The sequence below is a fragment of the Haemaphysalis longicornis genome, unplaced genomic scaffold (genome assembly GCF_048455015.1).
Source record: "Haemaphysalis longicornis isolate Haplotype H1 unplaced genomic scaffold, Haemaphysalis longicornis Haplotype H1 scaffold_9, whole genome shotgun sequence".
Taxonomy (NCBI): Eukaryota; Metazoa; Arthropoda; class Arachnida; order Ixodida; family Ixodidae; genus Haemaphysalis; species Haemaphysalis longicornis.
The window spans coordinates 81,430,080-81,451,955 of NW_027526460.1; the positions used below are offsets into that span (position 1 = coordinate 81,430,080).

The 21,876-nt window shown below is 48.8% G+C and overlaps 1 long non-coding RNA gene across 1 annotated transcript in view; it reads left to right on the top strand.

Moving 5' to 3' along the window:
- The window catches only part of LOC144153711 (uncharacterized), a 135,120-nt gene that overhangs the window by 19,226 nt on the left and 94,018 nt on the right, over positions 1–21,876 (top strand). Inside the window, exon 2 of the long non-coding RNA XR_013319355.1 lies at positions 927–1,081. This is a non-coding gene — a long non-coding RNA (uncharacterized LOC144153711). The remainder of the gene's footprint in view (positions 1–926; positions 1,082–21,876) is intronic.

The window sequence follows — 21,876 nt, forward strand, 5'->3', positions numbered from 1 at the left end:
GCAGAAATCTGCCATGTTCGCCTGTCTCTGAAATTTATATTTTCTCACACAAATAAAGCACGTAATGCAACAAGCTGGGTGAACATTGTATCCAAGCAATTTAGGCATTCTTGTGAACGGGACTAGCAACGCCGACAGTGCCCCAATTACGGTGACTTGTAGATTATCCTACTTCGCTGCTACCCATATCCGCTGGTTGCATCGTTCTTTATTGAAGCACCTGTTTCCAGCTCCAGATACCACGCCTGTTTCCAGGGGTCACCGGAAAGTTTGATGTTTTTAGAATCTTTCTATAGAGAGCTACACGGAAGAAGGAGCTGTTTCAACGCACCAGAAAATTTAACGTTTCAGTACCTAACCGCGTACAATGGCGGGAGCGGCAGCACGTTGACCTGTTTACAGAAGAAAAAATAAATCCGCTTCTGTTTGGTTTTCTTTGACCAGTGAAACCACTTCTGGGGCTATGTCAGACACTGTGATACCGATTGTGGTCACAAAAGTGCACTCTAAGCCAATAAACGTTTGCGACCGCCTAGTTGCTAGGCGGTGTATGTAACAGCGGGGCATTTTCTACTGTTGTACCTACGGCACAGAGCACGAAAAGGCGCTGCATCTACCACAAAAAACAAAGCAGTGGCTTATATCACCGATGATACTGAATATGATTGAAAAATTTGTGCGAGATAACATTTGTGAGACAATAGACTTTTTACTAGACCGATTTCAAAACTTGAATTCACAGTTTCGTGGAGATTTTTTAACAGCGTTTTCTACTTCGCCGAAAATATGTTCTGTAATATTGCCATAGACGGCTCATTCATTTTGTTATTTTTAAACTGTTATTATTTATAGCGAGCCATCGAGCACATTATCTAAATTCCAAAACCTTTTTCACATGATGGTAAAAAGCTTCATTTTTTGTGCAGTTTTTAAAGACCGAAGAATCAATATGGGTTTACTTTCAAGATAAATACGTATCCCCGGAAACGAATCAATCATTGAAATGCTTGGAGTATAATAAAAACGAAGTCGAAGGCAACAGTTATCGTTTCGTTCAATCTTTCAAAAATGGACAATCAATGTGAGTATTAAAACCTGCTTTTCTAACATTTTTTTAGAAAACGAATAAATCCAGATATAGTTTTCAAACACTATCAATGTCGCCAACCCCTGAAAGAAAATCAAGCTTTGCAAACTAAAAATGGCAAAGCTAACTCTAGTAGCACAAGACTTGAGAAACAGCAAAGCTGGCTGCTCGTCTCGCTTTGTCAGAGATCCGGCTGTTGAATCTTTCATGGGCTTTAGAACTTGCTGCTGAAAATTCTCTTTCACTGGCAGGCCCGGATCGTTTTATCCGCAGTCTTTCCTACCTCTCCTGAAGCAGATCGCATTAGCACACCCAAGATTTCCCGGCAACTGCCGTCGCGAACTGGGGGTATAAAGCGCGAACTCGGAGACTGTGCTCCCCACTTGAGGCTCGAACGTACGTGCACAGGCGAGGAGAAAAGCAAGGAAGAGTTTAAGCCACAAACTCCGGACAGAGTGTTCTCGAAGGTCGAGCCGGCCGACGCCGGGCACTCTTCACCAGGCGCAGGCTCACGTTCGCTCAGAGTTTATGCAACGTAGCGGAGCGGAGGCATGCACCGAGGCGACACACGGGATAAACTGTAGAAAAGGCAACAGCTACTCCAACGGGCTGAATGATAGGCTCGCCAAACCAGACGGAAAGCATGGTTAGACAAAAGAAGAGCACGTAAGAGGTACCGTGGTAATCACTTGCGGGAGACTCAGACATGAAGAGGAAGAGCACGGTCTTATTGGAAAGGTTAGATGGTGATATGCGTGTTAAGGTCGGTTGTTTTCCCGGTCTGACAATGCAGACGGTGATGGTAAAAGCGAAGGTGTAGTTGACCTTGTCCAGTAAAGCTAGAAGCCTCGTGGTCATTGCCACGGGGATTGAGGGAGGAGAGAAAGCTTTGTCAGGAGGTAGCAAGTGGGGTAAACGACCTGCTGTCAAGGGCAAAAAATGCACTGTTTGTTGCCTGCAACTGGCCGAAGGTGACAAAGCAGGGCATGCTCATTGAACTAGCAGTACTCGCTGCTAACAGCGAGATCGAGAGCCACGGCAGGGAATTTGGGTTAGAGCGATACACATTAACAAGGTGGTGGGCAGCATTGCACAAAGGCAAGCTTTTCAGTGGTATGACATTCACTTCAGCCCTAGGCTAGGAGGGACATTATTGTGGCGCTTGTAAATGAGAACGGTTATTTTTTAGGGGGCCCCGCAAAGCTAAGGAAGGCAATCTAGGTGCCAAATAACAACAGAGAGACGTAGGCACAAGCGACACCAGAAAGCAGAAAGGGTTTATTGATAGCTGAGAAAGCAGACAAAGGCAATTTAAAGGAAACAGCACAGGAAGCAATTTAGAAAAATGCAGAAATAAAAAAAAGTGTAATAAATGTGTAACCAGCTACATAAATATGCACGGCGGTAGGAAACCTGATAAGTGGGCGGAAATCGAAAACCAACTAGAACGGGAAGAAATAAACATGTAAGCCTTAGCCGATTCTCACCTGCGGGACCTAGAAGGCTCACCTGTCTAGACAATGATGCCGGGGAAGAATACAATGGAGCCGCCGGAATGATGAGAGGGGTAGTCGTTGGCATGCTTATTAAACAAGGGGCCGTCTGCAGAGAGAGCATGGAAGCTGTAAAAAGAACTACGGAATAAAGACAGAATTGCGGGGGAAATATATATCATTTGCCGGTGTGTATCTGTGGACCTGCTGCGGAGTAGTGGAGGAAAATGGGGAAATAGTAAACTGTCCTAGATGAGATATAAACGTCTTAAAGGATTCGGGTAAAGGAACCTCAGTAGGAGATATGTACGGCCACATAGAAGATTTTAGTACATACCCAGATCACAACGGTTTTCTGGTGGTAGGTTTATTTGAGGAAAACCATCGGATAGTAATAGCAAAGACAGAAAACAAGTGTTACGAACTAATACTAGTGGGAAAGCAGTAACAGACTGTCCGACAAAGACTATAGTCTCGTCTCTAAGACAGTATACGAACATTTTGCGGTAATCGAGGCTAGATGAAACGGAACACACCGCTCAAGAAGCGTCCACAGGCGGCTTACCTTACAATTTCCAGGCCCAACCAGCACAAATTTAGGAATCAATCAATCAATCAATCAATCAATCAATCAATCAATCAATCAATCAATCAATCAATCAATCAATCAATCAATCAATCAATCAATCAATCAATCAATCAATGAATAAATCAAAATGTTTTTATTTTTCCCAGTACAGCATTCAGTGAAAAACGGGTGTGGGCGGGAAAAAAACCGATTGTTTACGGCTTGACAAAGCTCCGGTCTCCCACTAGGTAGTGACAGGTCGACGCTCAAAGGAACTAGAATAATTACAATAGAATACACAATCCCTAACGCATGCGTCTTTATGACGGGTCCTCAAATTAAAAACATAATTGCAAACAGTGCACACCCACAACCAAAATAAAACTAAAAAAACCGAAAGGCACCTTTCTGACATACTCATCCTATTTCAAAACAACAGACCTATATTAGCGCGTACAGTTGGTACAACCGAAGGGACTAATTTGGACAATGAACAGTTAACGATAGTCGCTGATATGATGGAAAACGAAATTATTACGTACCCAGACAAAAAATTAGGGTTGCGGCGAAATGATAAGCTGATTACGACGAAATGATGACGGATTATGACGAAATGATGACGGATTACGACGAAATGATAAGATGGATGAAGCCAAGCAACGAAGCTTACGAAAAGGTAAGTTAGTGAAACCGAGAAGCTATTGAAATAAAAGAGGCTGTTGACAAGCGGAAAAAGGCGTCGTTAGAACTTAACGAGGCAAATTCAACTTGTGTAAAACCGGGCGTAGTAAAGGAAAAGTAGTGTAGCTATCTGGAGAAAAAACTCGTGGTGCAGAAAATAGTGCACGTAAAAATCAAGCAAAAAAGTGAACAGTGAATGGCAGAATTACGGTAAAAAGGCAAAAGTGCATCCAAGAAGTTTGCGAACCTATATAAATCACTCAGCTCAAATACCATAACCAACAAAAATTTTTGATTGATAAGAAATCAAACATTCCGACGCAAAGCATCCGTTGGTGCATATTCTTCGAGTCATTAGTGGGGAGGGAAAAAGGAAGTGAAGACTGCACCGATAATAACAGTGCCACGGAAAACTGCGGAAACAAATTTATTTCACCAACTTTGCACGAAAAACCCAGAACAGGTTTTCTTACAAAGAGCAGTGGCTCCGGACGGTATACCAATGCAGCTGATCAACCTGCGTGGACCAGAGCGTAAGGCATAGTTTATAAAGGCAATAGGTAAGGCAATGCAAAGCAAGAAAATACCGGAAACTAGGCTAGGCAGTGGGAGGCATTTATATATAAAAATTTAGTGCCCTTCCACTCTGTGAAGAAAGATGGCCTGTAAAGCTGGACGCAGTCCACGGAGAGCAAGAAAAAAAAAACATGTTTATAGTAATTTTCAATGGAGCAGATTTCCTAGCCAATTAGCTGAATGAACCTCCGACGAATCCACGCTTTGTTCTTGCAGATGAACATGAAACTTTCCGGTGTCCTTCTCACGTCGTAGGCATCTCACTGTTTGTGTAAGGCCAGGTTTTGACTGTTGCGGCAACTGTGGTAATAACTTTAAAAAATTACCTCATTTCACGTCTCAGCCAACCGAACTCCGTGACATGGTATTTTTTTACGTCCATAAATCACGATACATGTTTTGCGTCGGTATTCTGATCTTAGCCTAACACAAACCCAATCCGCTCTACCAAAAAGGACTCCGAAGAGGTCGTATTGGGCCGTTTAACATCCGCGTATAAACCTGGCACCAGCAAAGCGGACATGCCATCCATCAGTACGGGCATGACAGCTATAGCTGCACATGCAGGCATCCCCACCTCCCTCCCACCATTCTCCACTACAAACCTGCAAACGCATAATCCGGCAACCGGTTTAGGCGCGCGTGCATATAAGTGACAGACGCCGTCGAAAATATCCCCTGAAAGCCCTCTGAAGTGATATTGGGTCACGCCTGCGTTCCAAGCGGGCAATTTGCTGTTCAGCCGGAAGGGATTCGCCGCTAGTCGTCGAGCTGAACATGAGGCGGTAAGGGCGGTGCCAGCAGCTTTCCGTTGCTTTTGCACCAATTCGCGCTTATGTTCGGGCCAACGCCCGAATTCTTGCTCTTCTTCCGCCAAACGAACTGCACGCATCCGTCCCAACAAGATATAAAACCTGGAAGCGATTCAGCCCTATTCTCACTATCACATATGTGGCTGTTCCTTTTCTTCCTCCCCGTATGCATCTTACTATGTGTGTAAGATGTCTGTGTGACTCATAAAGCAACCCCCGAACCACTCCATGGAAGAGGAGAGCCGACTAACCGCATTAAGCCATTTATTTTCTCACATCTAAATCTCTCACCAGCACAACCAGCATTTTATCGGTAGCGGTATGAAGCCTAGCTGTGCGTGCACGCCCCCCTTTTGTACCCGTTAACCGTGCACACATAAACCGGCAACCGGTGATGCCGCATACTTAGGCATGAAAGACACCGGAGGAAATGTCGCTCGGAAGGGGTTCCAAGCTGATTGATTGATTGATTGAGTCTTTTTATTGGAGCAAGGAGGGCGTTTGCCGTAGAGTGGGGAGAGGGATGGAAGGAAGGTGATTACTAATCAAGGTGCGTATTCAAAGAGGGGGCTCGTGTTATGGGGGCCTGGAAGTCTTCACCGGGGTCGGCCCCAGTTAGACTACTTGCGCCAGACCACTCTTAGCTTCAAAAGCGGAAATTGTTCGTAATAAAGATGCGTGTAATCCAGTATGTGCTTCATGTGGTAGGGTGTCGGGATTAATGTTTCTTAAACTCTCTGGGCGATGTTTGGCAAAGTGTGGGCACGTCCACACTAGGTGGCGGAGATCTGATTTGACGTCAGTGTTTCAGTAGGGGCCTCGTGGGTGCGTGTTGGGGCATCTTGTCCATTTCTGGGTAATGTGAGGAGTGTAGGCGGCATCCGCGCACAGCTTGTTAATGAATACTTCCTGGGATCTGCTGCAGGAGACGATGTTGGCAAGATACCCAGGGCGTGTAACCTGTTGGTAACATTGTCTTTTACGTTTCTTTAGTCGGAGAAGTAGGAGGGCTGGAGGAGTGGGTGTGGAGGCTGAAAGGGGAACCAGTGGAGGCGTAAAGTTCAAACACTCCTGTGCCGCCTCGTGGGCGGACTGGTTCCCTGGGCCGGTCTCCTAGTGGCCTTGAATCCAGTCAATTCTGATGTGCACGTTGTGGCTTTTGAGGAGTTCTTTGTGCAAGATTATAGAGTTGCCAAGCGGGTTGAGGGAGAGTGGCTTGCGAAGTTATTGAATTGCTTCGAACGAGTCAGTTAGAATCCGTATTTTAGCTGGTGGTCGGTATTGAGATCATAGCAAATATGATTAAGGGCACCATTGATTGCATGGAGTTCGCCTTCCAGTGCAGTTGCACCATCGTGTCTGAGGGAGAGTTGCCGTCCAAGGGATGGGTTTTCAGGACAGGTCCATGCTACGCCAATATGCGATGTTGCCACACTGGCGTCGGTATAGATGTCGATTTCATTGGGAAGTTTGGACTTCTCCAAGTGAAGGCTACGTTTAGATCTTTTTGCCGTTCTTGAACGGGGGATAGGTTTGGTGAGATTGCTGGTGATGTTTCCGAGATTGTCCAGGGTGCTAAAGGGATGGGAAGGTCGATGACTGGGATAGGCTTCTGCTCGTCCCATGCTGTGAGAAGGAACCCTTGTCGGGTGAGCCCACGCTTGGTGTCTGCCTGTTCACGAGTTTCTTTCATGATTACGTCTATAGGATGGAGCGCAACCGCTCGCTCAAGAGCTTCTGTTTTTGTATGTTTTGGGAAGCTTGTTATAGTACGCAATGTGGCTCTATGGAGCACCCGAAGGTGTTTTGTGTTCATTTTGTTCAGGTTGTATACTGGCGCTCCATATGCGAGAGTGCCGATTGCAACTGTCCTGGCCATGGAGAGGCATGCCTGTTGACTTGCGCCACCATATTTGTTAAACAGCCTCGTGATTAATTTGAGCATGGGTTTCCATTTGTGTCGTAATTGTTTTAACCATATTTTAGTACTATTGTTACTGCCAAGTGGGAGACCGCGGAGGCTTACGTGGCCACGTCTTGCTTGGATAGTTGTGTCTCCAATGTACAGCAGAGCAGGGTACACGCGGTGCGTTTTAGGCTCGCTTGATACCGTTAGAAGTTCTGACTTTTCTGGGGCGAGTTCTAGGCCAAGTTTCGGTATGCATGCTTCGAAGCTGTTCACCGCCGCCTGCAGCTCAACCAGCATGTCAGATGTTGACGAGTAGTCTCTACCATCCGTCCATATCGTAATATCGTCAGCGTAGATTGCGAAACGGGCTGACGTTTCTTGTTCTAGAGTTTTGGCTAACTTTGCCATGACGATGTTGAAGAGTACTGGTCCGAGTATAGATCCCTGTGGAACACCTTTGTCGTTGTAGTAGGTATTGGGTGTCCATCCAGAGAGCGCGCTGCTGAGTTGAATAGGCCGGTTGTGGAGAAAGTTACGAACCCAAACTTGTGCTTTTTTGCTGGGGAAGGTTTGGGCCAGTTCCGTCAAAATCGTCGTTTGATCTACTCTGTCGAATGCTTTCCGAAGGTCTACAGTAGAGACGTAGTCGGGAAGTCCGCGGTCGTACGGGGATCTGTTGATTACCCGTCATAAGAGCCAGAGGCAATCGTTTATCTCTAGGTACGGACGAAAGCCAGTTTGGGACGGGTTAAACCATGGGTTCACATATTCCAAATGGTATTGTAGCCGGTTGTTAATCAGGCGTTCGATCAGTTTGCATAACGTGCGTGTAAGAGATATGCGTCTAAGGTTGGAGATGACAGAAGGGTCTTTTCCAGGCTTTGGAATGAGGTTAACTAGGGAAAGCTTCAGGGTATCAGGAATTTCTCCTGTGTTCCAGGAATGATTTATTAGGCCAAGAAGTAGTTCTAGCTGAGGCCCGTCGAGGTTACGGATGTGTTGCCACATGACTCCATCATGTCCTGGGGATGATTTCACCTTGCTTTGTCGGATAGGGGTGCGAGAGTTCTGCCATCGTAAAAGGGGTGTCTAAAGCTGAGTCGTCCGAGTCTAGTTCGATGATAGGTATGGACGTGCGGGGTTGCGTACTTGCTGAAGGGGAAAGCGTTGCTATAATCTCCCGCTCGACTACCTCCGGGGTGTTGTGGAGCGTGAGCGTCGCGAAGAGGGGAGACGTTGTTTGCCCTTTCCTGCCATGCCTCTGTAGATTCTCCAAAGCTTCGAGAGTTTGCGCTCTTTGCCTAAAGTTGAGCATAGGTCTTTCTAGTGCTCATGAGCCAATTGTTTCTGATATTCTTGAATCAGTTTGTATTGGCGCCTTAGTTTCACTAGGTCGACGTGGCGTTTCCCTAGTCGTCTGTATTTATGAGTTAGGTGTTTAGCTCGGTTCCACAAGTTTGCTAGGTGGCCGTCCATGGCAGGTGCATCTTCACAGCATGTTATGGACTCTTTAGAGGTTTGGGCAGCATTCTGAATACGCTGTATGAAAGTATGAAAGTCTGTTGCTGGGTCTGATGATTCGTTGAAAATTTCACGAAATGAGGTCTAGTTCGTCAGTTCCAAAGTTTTTTGCCGTCCGGATTCGCTTACCACGAAGGAAAATTGATACTGGAAAGTGATCACTGCCCCAAGTGGTGTCGAATGTTTTCCACGTAGTTACAAGCCCCAGTGACGCAAAGGTGAGGTCTGGAGAGGTGTCTTTCTAGGAAGCATGCAATCCTATTCTCGTTGCTTCGAAGGGGTCGTTTAACAGCATAAGATTGTTCATCTCCATCGTTTCTTCCAAACGTTTTCCTCTAACATCCGTAGCTGCGTAGCCCCACGTTGTGTGTTTGGCGTAAAAATCTCCACCAATTATTGTCTGCGTGGCAGGATATCGGTGCATGAGTTCTGTGACCCATTGAAAAGAGGTGTGTCGAGCAGATCCAGTGATTGGCTTGTAGTAAGACGAGGCGACAAGAACTGTTTTGCCATTAGGAAGTCTGCCACGGATTACTACTGTTTCGTGCTGTTGCAATGTATATCCAGGGAGTTTGATCTGATGACATGCAATTTCTTGTCGAACCAGTATCAGGGAGTACCCTGGTGCTTGAGGGGCAGAGTTTCGGGGGCTTGTTAGCTTGCATGTTATTACAGGGTCCGAATACGTAACATATCCTTTGAGCTTAGGAATGCGTCGGGGTTCTTGAAGGAGAATAAACAGCGGTTTAAGTTGTTGAATCTTCTGCAGTAATATTGGTGAAATATGCAAAAAACTTCGACAGTTCCATTGTAATACTATGGGTGCAGCCACTACTGACCTTGCGCACTTGTACACGGCAGAAGTTTGCGAGGTGGTTCCTCTTTGGGGTCTTGTTGCGTTATCTGAATTGTCATGGTCTGTATCATTGCCGTTGTTTTCGTTACATGAGATACTAGAAGGCTACAAACTTTGCTAATGTCTTCTTGTCGAGCGGCCCGTTCTTTCTGAACGTCCGATCGGATAATGTTGAGCAATTCTTTGAGTTCAGGTTCAATTTCGGACGTAGATGTGGGCATGCGCTTAAAGGTGGGACTCCGGCTACGTTTTGAAGAAATTTTGGGAGGTGTGGACTGTGGCTGGGGTGGAGGTGCTGGTTTTATCTTTTCGGCAAGGGCCTTTTTGAGTTCTTGATTCTTTTTCCTGAGTTGTTGGAGTTCATTGCGTAAAGAGGCAAGTTGAGCAAGGATTTCTGTGCTGACTGACGCTGATAAAGACGAGGATTGGTGATCTTGTTTCGAGGATACGGGGAGCTCTCTATCAGAGGCCGTAGTGCTGCTGGACTGTGCCACTCTGTTAGCCCATGAAATACCACGGGCTGCGTCGTTACCTGGTGTGTTCGAAGGAGTTGGGATACGGCTTGGGCATTTCGGGCTGACTGCTATGTGACCGACGTCTTTGCATGCAGCGCAGTAAACGGTGGGGGCACATTCCTGGTCTCCATCATGATCCCTGCCACATGTACGGCACACGCTAGGGTGGGGGCAGTTTTTCGCCATGTGCCCGATCTGGTGGCAATTGTAAGATACCATACGCTACGGGGATAAGGCTGTTGCCTTGACAATTGCCATATAGTACTTCGCAACGTTAGAGAGGGTTGGAGAGTCAAAAGTGACGACTGCTCTGTTGGTCTTGCCTATTCTTTGTGCGCTAAGCACCTTAGCTTGCTCACCTCGAAGCCACCTCAGGATGTCTTCATTAGACTCATTCGGTTCGACTTCAATGACTCCGCGTGTCGTGTTCGGGTGGTGATACGATTCCTTTACCTCGACGGGGATAGCGATGATTTTGCCATTGTGACGACTTTGTATACTTGTCGTCTGAACGATACGCTGGGCGTGTTCCTTATCGTAAACGGGGCCGACTTACCCGGTCTGTCTTGGTTATAGTTGCGGTGGCAGTCGTCTGGTTGCGTTGCCAGACAGGTCCGGGATCACTGTGCCCGCTGTCTTCAACGCGCTGATCATGGTCCATCTGGATGTCTTGGTCGGGAGGGACTGGCGGCCGTCCGGTCAAGTCTAGTGGTCGTGATGACGATCCAGTTTGCACCTCTGCGATGCGCTGTTCAGCCGAAAGTTTCTTCTTCTGACACGACGTCGTGGCATCGGGGCCTTTTTGAGGTCCCTGCTGGCGGCCCAGCATCGCGGGCCGCAGCAGCGGCGGTGGCAGCGATGACGTGTCGCTCGGTAGGCTTAGCTCACCAAGGAATCTTCGTGACTCACAGAAGGTTCTCGGGGGGGCTGTTCGAGTTGGGACTTCCGCCGTGGTGTAGCGGAACACTTTACAGGCACGATGGTGGAACTCGTAGGTCACTGGGGGTGGCTGAAACGCACTTATTGCGGCAGAAACAAAAGAAATATTGGCTCAAGCCGGCGTCCAACTGGGCAAGTTTCTCTTCAACCGGGAGGGATTCGAAGCTACCTGGTGAAGTGAGTTTGAGTGGAAACGGTGACAGCGGGTATCGGTCGGTTTAGGGGCAGCCCTTTGGCAGCCGTTCCCTGGGCTTCGCGGGAGCGCCGTCTGTTTATATCCGCGTGGCCGAGTGTGCGAATGCGGCAGCGACGAAAGAAAACGGAGGAGCGTCTAGCGAAGGGTGAAGTGGCGTACGACACGTGCCGCTACGGCGTCATCTCTCTCGCTGCCTTTCCCTCACACGTTTCATGCGTCGCCACCAAAGAACGTCCTCCCCCTGACCCTCCCACAGACGCTGTTCAATTCTCCGCTAATCCAATCCACGTGACGTTTGCGCGGTAGGTTCACACACGATATGCAACAACATGCTCGCTGCTCCCTTTTGCGGCACTAAATCGTACCACGTGACATTTGCGCGGGAGGTTGAAACATGATTTGCAACATGCTGGCCAGTGGCGGCGGCGCACTGCGAGGCAGCAGCAGAGTAGTGCACGCCGCCGTACGCTCGCTGATCACGCGAGCACTTCCTGAGACGCAGCAGAAACGCGCCATGACCGATAAGACTACAGCTCGCGCTGCACACAAGTTTCATATTAGGCAGTGTAGTAATCGTTATTGCATTTTTTATGCACATCCGTGCTTGTGTTTATTTTTCGCAATGATCTCATAACCGCACTACCGCCGCTAGCTGGCGTCTGCGGATCTTGCCAAAGTGGCATCAGTGGAGCCCAAGGGAAAAAATAGTTGTGAGAAAGGTGTGAACGGTGATGATGAGGAGCCCCGGAGCGGCGCCTAGTAAATTGATGATACCGGAATGAGAACTGGGAGGGGGAGGGGGGGGGTTAGACATATACTGCTTTTCAGTAAAAGGCGGAGGCAACAAGGCCAGTAAAGACCACTCACAGTAACGTCCGAGGTGTACAGATTGGTATTGCAGGCGATAAAAGCACAAATTCAACCATGGATACAAGAAAAGAAATTTTTCGGAATTCCAGAATGGATTTAAACAAGACAGGAGCTTGGATGATATTTTATTCGTGAAAACACAGTGAAATGGTATTGCAAAAGCTCAAAATAGACCATTATGAATTACGTTCTTGGACAATGAAGGGGCATATGACAACGTAAACAGAGAACTCCTTAGGATAGTACGAAGCCGTAAGGGATTAGATGGTGAGGTAATAAAGTTCCCTATAGCACTATGTAAAAATAATAGAGTGCATCTAACATGGAAAGGGCAGAGGTGCACAGTGGCCAACAACCATTGAGCGCTGCAGTAGGGATGCTGTTTGAGCCGAACACTGTTTTTGCTTTACATGGCAGTTTTAGAAAAGAAGCTAGAAGAAAGTCAATTATGGTTAAACCTAACGCATACATCCCAACGCAAAGTGACACAACAGTGTATTTTGAAAATGTTATAGGCAGAAGAAATTGTTTCAGCTGATAATCTTATCATTAGGCAACGGGTCATAAATATTAGTCGCCAGGAATCCAAAGACCTGGGGTGAAATTTTGACAATGATGAATCGGTAACATTGGTTTCCAATGACACTAGCACTGAAGCAGCGTCACTCCAGCATGACGAACTACACAGCGTGAAGGCATATAAATATTTTGGAGTGTGGATCAACGACAGGGGCAATTACTTGAAAACTCACCAGGATCAGCTTAAGAGCAAAGGAAAGCAAAATGCAGCTCAAATAACGCATGCAGCTCCGTGGGGTGTAACAAATATGAAGTAGTGAGAGAAACGTGGAACGGAGCAATGGTTCCGGGGCCTCACATTGGCGAATGCAGTACTCTGTTCAAAATCAGACGTTCAAGCATGCCTTGAAATTACCCAGACTACGGTAGGCCGTTTGGCCCTAGGGGCGAATGGTTAAACAACTGATGCAGCAGTACAAGCAGATATGAGCAACGTTATTTAGCTGGGCGTTGTTCTAAGTTGAAGCTCAGAGTAAAATATGCTTTGAGGGCAGGGTGAGAGACAGGGATCAACACAGAGGGACAGCGAAGCGAAGGTTTTAGGCACCTATACTTGAAAAGCGTGGACACGCAGTAGCTACGGAAGACGATGAAGTACGGAAAAAGTTGTGAAGAATCAAAGACAGTGAATGTAAGCAAAAATTAAGCAAGGCAGTTAAAAAACAAATAAACGGAGAGAAAAAATGGGAGCTAAAACATCGCAAGAGATGTACAGGGCAGAGCCATTGTACATCAGAAAGGAAAATTTCTAGGACAATTCGAATGGCCGTCCTTTGCCTTTTGAGGCTTGAGCGTGTTGCTTGAGAAGTATAGACAAAGTCATTGGATACGCGTGGTATGCGAAAAAGGAACAGAATCCACGCGGTTCATAGTGCTGGAATGTTAGTGTATTCATTGAAATCAACATATGGCAAAGTTTCGGATTCCAGGGCCATAAGATTTAATGGTAGCCCAGAATGAGTTAACTTGTAGCCTGTCGAGAGGAGAAGATTGCATAGGACATCTACCACCTCTAACAGAAAAAGTATTTTGTGAATGCGCTAAGAGCATCGCTAGTATGAACGGAAGAGTATAAAACATAGATATATTAGTTTTCTGATAAGATGAAACGTCTTTCACGGAGCGACCACCTCGTTGCGGTAGAGCCACAATTGAAGCGAGCCGTGAGACACCCTGATAAAATGCTTTAACGGCGATGGAAGACTGATATACAACGACAATGATAGTGGTGCCCTATCGGCCAGGAGCCACATCTTACTGTACAACATACTTCTGGTCACAAAACATATTTGGGAAAAAGGTAATATCTGGCAAAAGCATCCTGGCGAGACCAGAACAGGGCAGTTCTAGGCAAAAACACGACGTAGAGGTCGTTTCAGAGTATATTATCTTTTCGGCCCTCCTGCACATTGCTTCCAATTGTTGGTCGTGCTACTTTGAGTCTCATCTTTCAACGATTTGTCAAGCCTGATTGCTGGTTCTCTTGATCAGGGCTGTCGAGGTGTGTGATGGTTCCGTCAAAGAATACACAGTCGCCGAACATCCGTCTGATGTTTTGTGACGGTTCCCTGAATATTGCCACGATGACATAGGCGCTTTAATGAGTGAAGAGCGGCTATTAGAACGGCTAGCAGCAAAAGCCAGGAGAGAAGAACACAGCCAGGTCGAACCTCTCGCTCATAACGCCGTGCAGCCGCTTGCTAAAACTGTGAGCCCCCGAGTGCCATGTTATCGTGGCAATATTGTTACAGTATTAGGTACAGGACAATCACTAGGTTGTCTGTTACGTTAGTCGGCAGTCAATCGCCTGTGTAGGGTATGTCCCAGTGGAACGGGATCCAGGGGGTATGCTGGCACGTAGAAGACGAGGGCGAAGAAGAGTTTTCCCCGGCTCGCTGCTGACCGGTGTCTGTGGTACCACGTCTTGCCTGTGGCTCCGCAGGACTTGTAAATAAAGCCTTCATCCATTTCTTACGTCCGTAGCATCTGGTGGAGGTGCTGGGTAATTCGTCGTCCTGGACGAGGCGGAACCACCCTATTTTCTACGCAGCAGGCGTGTTGCCGGGATACCTCTGGAAGAAGCGACAATGCCAGCGGGGCCGACGAGTGCCACCTCGTCTGGAAGGGTCGGTGTCTGGCCGCATCAGAGAGAACCACGCAAGTTTAACGGAACTATCGAGGAAGACGCCGAGGACTGGCTCAAGCACTACCAGCGAGTCAGCAAGTATAACAGGTGGGACGCTCGCGAACAGCTCAAGAACGTGGTCTTCTCCTTGGACCTTACTGCATTAGTGTGGTATGACAATCATGAGCACAGATTTGATACGTGGGACAGTTTCGTCAATGAATTTCGGGCGAGCTTTGGCGACACGGCTGCCCGAAAGAAGAAGGCAGAGCAGACTCTTGCGCAGAGAGCTTAAGTTCCGGGCGAAACTTGCACCACATATATTGAAGAAGTCCTCAAACTGTGCAGCCTTGTTAATCCTTCGATGCCAGACGAGGACAAAGTAGGTCACCTGCTTAAAGGTATCGCCGAGGATGTTTATAACTACCTCATAACTAAGGAAAACCTGGCGTCAGCTCTGGATGTAATTCGTCATTGCCGCGCGTTCAAAACCCTGAAAATGCGACGTATCAACCCCAAGTTTGGACGCCTGGCAAACGTGACTACTGTTGCCAGCGTGGATGTCGGCTCGACCCCTTCCGAGGACCTAGCTTCTGTGGTGCGTCGCATCATTAGAGAAGAACTCGCGCAGCAAGGTTTGTGCCATGACAACAGCTTTCCCCACTGCGCTCTTCCTGACCCAGTATTTCGCCAATGCACAGTGCAAGCCGTCCAGAGTCACTCTCAGGTGCCTTGGGTTCGAGCAGGGAATAGGAATGAGCGCACCGCTTACAATGAAGACCATACCAGGCGTACAGCTTTCAGTCCTCCACCTCGGGAGTATGAAAATTACTTCGAGGAGCCAATCCGCGCACCTGTCAGCTACTCCCGACCACGCCGTTCCTTAGGTCAACCGGTCGCATTCCGTGAACAGCGCACCTGCTACAACTGTGGTATCCGCGGCCACATTTCCCGCTTTTGCCGTGGGCCTCCCCAGCATTACGAACCGCCACCTCGACGGCCATACACAGATAACCAGACCAACGCACCCTTCCGGCGGTCGTTCCAGCCAACTACAATGCGCAATAATTCACCGGGTTCCGACAGGAGCTTCACTCCTCCTCCGACCACTCGACGGCCGCGATCTCCAACGCCACGCCGCCGAATGAGCCCACCACCCGAGGGAAACTAGATGCTGCGGCCGACGGGGGTGAGGTCGCGGGCCGGTCATTTTCGCCAATTCCCCTGCCCGTCGTTATGTAAAAAAACAAAGTGACTGTTTCTGTAGATGGTGTGAACACGGAAGCTTTAGTAGACACTGGAGCTGCGGTTTCAGTCATGAGTTTCGCTTTCAAAACCCGTCTTGGACCAAAAGTTATGTTTTTCTGTGACCGAAAGATTCAGTATCGTGGAGTCGGAGGCGAGCGTTTGTTTCCAGTGGGAATCTGTTCAGCGACGGTTTTTCTTGGTGAAGACAGCTTTCAAACGGAGTTTATTGTTTTAGCCCAGGCAACTCATGACGTTATATTGGGGATCGACTTTTTACGTGATTGCGGTACGATGTTGGACTGCGGAACTGGCGAAATTTTGTTCCGAAACGAAACTCTACCTATTTATGTTGAAGAAGAGTTTAATGACACTAAAGGCCTGTTTTCTGTCACCGATGACGTCCTGCTACCTCCCATGACGGCTATGTTTGTCCCTGTAAAGTCCGAAACATTTCTTCGAGGGAGCTACGAAGTTCTGGTGGAGGCGGATGCAACAAACGCAGTTAAGAAGAATGTGCTGATACCCCATGCTTTGGTTGATGTCGTTGATGGATGCAGCTGCGTTTGGACGGTGAACGCTTCCAGTGAACCCGTACTTTTGCCCCGTGGACTTAAACTCACTCGTTCCGACGAAGACGTTGCCGTAACCATTCATGCGGTGAATAGGACGCAAGACGCGACTACCAACAACACAGACTACACCACCCAGCTCAAGCGCATGATAAATACCTCGCTTCCTTCTCATAAGCAGCAGGTGTTACTTGAGGTGCTTACCCGACATGCTGCGGTATTTGATTTTGCTCGGGATGACCACGGAACTTCACTGCCAGCGTCACGCATGCAACATCGGTTTATCACTGAGAATACGGCACCGATTCGTCAAAAGCCATACCGTGTGTCCCCTTCTGAGCGCAAAGTAATAACTGAACAGACGCAGGATATGGTGAAAAAAGGGCTCATCCGGGAGTCTTCAAGTCCGTGGGCAGCTCCTGTGATTCTTGTAAAGAAGAAAGATAACTCTTGGCGCTTTTGTGTGGATTATCGTCGACTCAATGCTGTGACAAAAAAAAAGATGTGTATCCGCTTCCGCGCATTGATGACGCAGTCGACTGCTTACATTGAGCGTCGTACTTTTCTTCGGTCGACCTCCGGTCGGGCTACTGGCAAATTCCAGTGCACCCATCCGACAAAGAGAAGACGGCCTTCGTGACGCCTGATGGGCTCTTTGAGTTCAATGTGATGCCTTTTGGATTATGTAATGCGCCCGCTACATTTGAGCGCTTTATGGACACCATTCTGCATGGCTTAAAATGGGACATCTGCATGTGCTATCTCGACGATGTCATTATTTTCGGGAGGTCATTTTAAGAGCACAATAGCAGGCTTGCCATTGTCCTGGACTGCATCGAGGAAGCGGGATTGGTGCTGAACTCAAAAAAATGTCATTTCGGGGAGCGCCAAGCCCTCGTACTAGGATTCGTCGTAGATAAGGAAGGCATCAGGCCGGATCCCAAGAAGATCTCCGCCGTGCGCGATTTCCAAGCCCCACGATCCCTGAAAGAGCTGAGGAGCTTCTTGGGTCTGTGTTCCTATTTCCGACGATTCATTCAAGGCTTCGCGCAAATAGCCAATCCCCTGACGTCCTTACTCTGTAAAGACAGCCCTTTTTCTTGGACGTCCGACTGTGAGTCCTCTTTTCAGCAGCCTAAATTTTTGTTAACTTCTGGCCCAATTTTGCGCCACTTTGATCCCACGGCACCCACCGAGCTCCACTCTGATGCGTGTGGCGTGGGCGTTGGAGCTGTTCTCGTCCAGTTACACGAAGGGGCAGAACACGTCGTCGCTTACGCCAGCCGTACCCTGTCCAGAGCCGAGCGCAACTACACCATCACGGAATTGGAATGCCTCGCCGTTGTGTTCGCTGTACAAAAGTTTCGCTGCTATCTGTATGGACGCCACTTCACTTTGGTCACGGACCACCACTCGTTATGCTGGCTTGTCGGACTGCGCGACCCCTCCGGTCGCTTAGCTCGGTGGGCCTTACGCTTACAAGAATACGACTTCACAGTCTCTTACAAGAGTGGGCGCCGTCATACCGATGTGGACTGTTTGTCCCGCTTACCTCAATCGGGCACATCGACCGACGACGACACCTTCGAGGACTGTCTGGCTTCCGTGTCACCAGAATTCCCAGACGCCCCACTTTTTCGGGCCGAACAACGGAAAGATCCAACGCTACGCAGGCTTTTTGCAACCGCGGAGGACACAATGTAGACACCCTTTATTGTCCGCACCGGAATCCTGTTAAAGAAGAATTACTCTGCTGATGGCGCACGTTTGCTTCTTGTCGTCCCCACTACGCTCCGACATCTGGTTCTCCGCGCAATGCACGACGACGTAACATCAGGTAACTTTGGCCTTTCCCGCACCCTACATCGGCTTCGGGAACGCTTCTACTGGCTTCGTATGCAGAAAGCAGCGCAGAAATACATTGCCAGCTGCCCTCAATGCCAGCGTTACAAGCGTCCTACGTCTCCGTCTCCGGGCCCTTTGCAACCGGTGAATCCTCCCATCTCGCCCTTTGACAAAGTGGGTATTGATCTGGTGGGGCCCCTACCGAAGTCCAAGGAGGTCACCGTTGGATCATCGTCTGTGTGGATTTTTTGACCCGCTACGTTGAGACTGCTCCTCTTTGCACTGCAACGGCCGGGGATGTCGCATCTTTCCTCTTGAATCGTGTCATTCTACGCCATGGAGCTCCTCGCGTTGTAATCAGTGACCGTGGCCGCCAGTTTACGGCGGACGTCGTGGAAGCGCTTCTTCGGCTTTGTGGCTCCGAATATCGACATTCCACACCATACCACCCGCAGACGAACGGACTCACTGAACGCACAAACCGCACGCTAACTAACATGCTGTCTATGTACATCGATTCAGAACAAAACAATTGGGACACTGTTCTTCCATTCATAACCTACGCGTACAATACCGCCAAACACGAGGTCACAGGCTATTCTCCGTTCTTCCTTCTGTACGTCCGCCTTCCTCAAAGCTTCCTAGACACCATCCTTCTATTCTCCTCGCCTAAAGATATGTCGCTGGCTGAGACTTTGTGCCTCGCTGAAGAAGCCCGGCGACTGGCTCGACTGCGCACCCTCAGCTCCAAGGGGCGAACCAAAGCACGCTACGATCAGCGCCACCCACCAGTCTCCTACTACCCTGGCGAACTCGTTTGGTTGTGGACTCCAGTTCGCCAACGAGGCCGCTACCAAAAGTTTTTGCCTACGTACTCTGGCCCCTTTGTAGTGCTATCTCAGCTGAGTGCCGTGAACTATGTTATCGCAAAAGTTACTGCTCGGGACCGTCGCTCCCGCAAGACCCAGGTCGTGCATGTAGCTCGGCTGAAGCGTTGTCATAGCCGCTCTCCTTAACTAGCTCGGTGCGCTTCGTCTCCACGGGGGGAAATTGTTACAGTATTAGGTACAGGACAATCACTAGGTTGTCTGTTACGTTAGTCGGCAGTCAATCGCCTGTGTAGGGTATGTCCCAGTGGAACGGGATCCAGGGGGTATGCTGGCACGTAGAAGACGAGGGCGAAGAAGAGTTTTCCCCGGCTCGCTGCTGACCGGCGTCTGTGGTACCACGTCTTGCCTGTGGCTCCGCAGGACTTGTAAATAAAGCCTTCATCCATTTCTTACGTCCGTAGCAATATGTTTCTCGTTTTGCAACGACGATCTTCTTGATCGGGCCTCGTAGAGTGTGGTTCAAAATGCACACACAGGGTTTCGTCATGGATCGTGTCTATGTTCTTATTCGTGAGACAGGCGTTGTGAATGTCAGCCTTAGTGTCCGCTCTTTAAAGCACTTTCGACTGAAGAACGCCGATCGCACTTGCCGGCATAGAACTCATGCTCTGTTTCAGGGCTGGACCCTGCAGCATCCATCCGACAGTGGTCTTGACCGCAACAAATCTTCGCACATCCGCTGTCCGATCCTATGAGTAGGCTGATGCTTTTCTGTCCACTTCCTCAGGGACACTCAGATTGTCTGCCAGTCCGTAGCTTTACCCCCGAAATTTGTTTCAGAAAACTCATCCCACGTCGGTAGCATGGATGTAGTGGCAGATTCTTGGCATGGCTATCACCTACATTACGCGCTGATTCACATAAAAATGGCTACGTATATGTACCTCCACGACATTTAAATTCCGCACACGAGAAGGAGCATCGCACGCGGAAGTGTTCACAAAGAAGGGCGTCTCTCTGATGATGTTCAGTCCAAACTTGGCTACGAGATTTTCTTTCTTGAACGTTCGTTGACTGCTTCCGTCGAAAATACCTGTGACATGGGACGTGTCATTGGTCCCGACAATCCAGCAACGTAAGCTCTGCAAATTCACGGCCTCGTCGTTGGCAGCTTGTAATGCCAGTCGACTCCGCACGGTTTTCCGCGATTGTTTTTGTAGCATCAGATACTTTAGTGTCGAAAGTCTCGTGCCGCCTCGCTTGAAAGTGCAGATCGCACATCGTTGCAGCATGCCTGCCTCTTCATGTCTCGCATACCAACTTCCACCGGTACTCAATTGCATGGTGGCCCGTCATTGTGCCTCTCCAGCATCTCCTAGCGAAGTCTAGCCATTTCTTCTTTGCTATTTGTAGCGTACCCGCCGCGGTGTCTCAGTGGCTATGGCGTTGTGGAGCCGAGCACGAGGTGGCAAGTGCGATTGCCGGCCGCGGCGGCCGCATTTCTGATGGAAGCGAAAAGCAAAAACGCCCGTGTGTACGAGATTTCGCCGCACGTAAAGATCCCCAGGTGGTCAAAATCTATCCAGAGCCCTCCACTACGGGGCGCCTCATCGCCTGCGTTGCGCCGGCGCGTTAAGCCCTGAAATCAAAACCAAATCAAAATCTGCTATTTGTAGCAATGAATGCCTCAGTCGAATGTTTTTAGACTTGCAGAAGAAATACTCGATGGGGTTCTTCGTTTCTTGCGATGCCTGTAGGACTGATGACGCAGTCCGTGCTCGTTGCGGTACCGCGGTCGTTGGACAAGGACGTCACTGCAATGCAATGCTTCCTTGCTTCGAGCTTTATCCCTATGCATCGCAAAAGCTGTTGGAGTTGTTGGCAAGAAGTTGTGGTTGCCTGCACTGAAGAAGAAGGCGCCTCTCCTTCTTTATAACCTTGAAGACGTCCGTGGTGGTGGAACACCATGACGATTTTTTTTTGCCAATGCCTCCAGCAATACGTCATACAGCATTGCCGAGAAGTTGCTCATTGGGGCGTCCAGAACGTTGAGGCAGCGGACATTCAGCTGGACGCCGTCGTAAAGCCTGCGCAACTCATTTTCCTCCGAGCGAGACGTCACGTGCTGGAGCTTCCGGAGGCTTCTAAAATACCGCTGTATAGTACGGTTGTTGCCGCCGAACCTATCCTTGAGCAGCTGGATAGACCTGTCATAGCGCGCCTCCATCGTTAGCAGCTCGGCGATGGCAGCTGCTACCTCACCTTCCAGATAGTTGCAGAGGTTGTGCAACTTGTAAGTGGTGATAGGAGCCTGGTTGGTGTCGACTTCGCCGCTGAACTTCTCCCGAAACGACGTCCATTTACACACGTGCCCACGAAATGTTTGTTTGTGTTTATGCATGGTTTTCGGGCAGTGACTCGTGTCTTTTTGGGCTTATCAGGAGGCTTGGAGGATGTAACCTGTTCCTTTGGCAGCGATGCCAACAGCAAGTATCAACGTCCGTGTTCTCGCGAACATACTCAGAGTTCTCACCCGATGGATGGGACTTTTTGAACCACACACCCTTGTTGGTGCGCCTTGCTGCAACTGTCGCCACCGAGGGCGTCGAGATCGCCATGGGTGGCATGGGTGATGCAGAGGGTTGGATACCGCTGCG